Source organism: Colobus angolensis, unplaced genomic scaffold (assembly GCF_000951035.1).
Source record: "Colobus angolensis palliatus isolate OR3802 unplaced genomic scaffold, Cang.pa_1.0 Scaffold41, whole genome shotgun sequence".
NCBI classification, from domain to species: Eukaryota; Metazoa; Chordata; class Mammalia; order Primates; family Cercopithecidae; genus Colobus; species Colobus angolensis.
The window spans coordinates 964,755-966,572 of record NW_012117488.1 but is presented as its reverse complement, the minus strand read 5'-3'; the positions used below and the strand labels follow the sequence as shown (position 1 = coordinate 966,572).

Sequence of the window (1,818 nt, the reverse complement as noted above, 5' to 3'; positions counted from 1 at the left end):
TCACCTGAGACTGTTTTACTTTAAAATCAAATGGAAAATCTGTATTAAATGATAAACTTAATTTAATAAATATATCATAAAATTCCAACTTTTTGCAAAATTTATTACTAAGAAACCATCTCACAATGATCTTTCCCCTTAGAGATCATTTGGTATGTAGTAACATTTGTTCTGTTTTGTCATTTAGGAGTTTCACCTAAGGATATGTCTTGTTTCTCTAACTAAATGCCATGCTTCTAAAGCAAAGGGATCCTTTTTATTTCATTTATATCTGAATTGCCTATGATATGTTTGGCAACAGATTAGGTATGTTATAAATGTTATTTGAGAAGATAAAATCAAAGATGAAAGGCGTTGTGAGATGTGACATCTATAGTTAAATTTTATATTTGTGGGTTTTTTTAAAATCTTGTTATTTTCAGATAAGACTTTTACATAATTAAGTAGGTAAAGCAGTCATTCATTAAATATGTATTAAACATCTACTATGGATCTAACACCAAGCTTGGTGCTACAAATAATATAAAATTTATAAATAATGGACTTTTCCTGTGCCTGCCCAGAACCAGCAGTTCTCCAAGCACCCAGCATCCAGTAAGACATGCTGCACACCAACGGAGGGCACATGGGCAGAGCAATGCTGGCCAGGTTTAGGCTGGGGCTGCTGCTGCTGGCACTGCTCCTACCCACACAAATTTATTCCAATCAAACAGCTGTTGTAACAGTTTCAAGTAACTCCTCCCAGAGTACTTCGGCTGCCCTAAATCCAGTTAATACCACCGCCGAGGCAGTTGGTGGTGCCCTGCAGTCAACAGCCAGTCTCTTTGTGGTCTCACTCTCTCTTCTACATCTCTACTGTTAAGAGACTCAGGCCAAGAAACATCTGTACTTCCCCGTCTTCTAAACCCAATCCGAACAGCATCTGGAAGTCCAATGTGGCAAGGAAAAATAGGTCTTCATCGAATCTACTAATTGCACACCTTTTATTGACACAGAAAATATTGGTAATCCCAAATTTGATTGGTTTGAAGAACATGTGAGAGATGATGGATGCCAATATTAAATCTGCTGGAGTTTCATGTACAAGATGAACAAGTGGCAACATCCAAAATAGTTAAGACATGATTTCCTTGAATGTGGCTTAAGAAATATGGACACTTAACACTACCTTGAAAATAAGAATAGAAATAAAGGATGTGATTGTGGAATGGAGATTCAGTTTTCATTTGGTTCATTAATTCTATAAGGCCATAAAACAGGTAATATAAAAAGCTTCCATGATTTTATTTATATGTACATTAGAAGGAACTTCCAGGTGTTACCATAAATCCTCAACGTATTGTTTCAACAGCAGTAATTTAATGCCGATATACTCTAGATGAAGGTTTATATTGTTGAGCTATCTCTGTTCCCTTGGGAACTCAACTCACTTTCCTCTTGAGGCTCTGGATTTGACATTGCATTTGACCTTTTATGTAGTAATTGACATGTGCCAGGGCAGTGATGAATTAAAATCTATGCCCAAGTCCAAGCATTCTGAGTAACTCTTGAGTATCCATATAGAGTCAAATGGTAGACATTTCCTATCACTTATTTCCATTCAATAAGAGCACTACATTCATTTAGCTAAACTGATTCCAAGAATAGAATTGCATTCACCACGACTAATTTCAAAATGCTTTTTATTTCTGCATATGTTGAAAACTTTTTACAATTTTAAAAAATGATCTGTTTTGAAGGTAAAATTATGACTCTTGAAATTAAAAACACAAAAATCTAAAAGAGTAAAAACTGCAAACCAAGTATTTGGGAAGTAAA

At 35.1% G+C, this 1,818-nt stretch overlaps 1 pseudogene across 1 annotated transcript; it reads left to right on the top strand.

The window, feature by feature from the left end:
- The first annotated feature begins 625 nt into the window (after positions 1 to 625).
- Positions 626 to 1,212, top strand: LOC105521744 (annotated as a pseudogene). Its single transcript, XR_001003316.1, has one exon. The product of XR_001003316.1 is annotated as a signal transducer CD24 pseudogene (transcript).
- Positions 1,213 to 1,818: the final 606 nt, after the last annotated feature.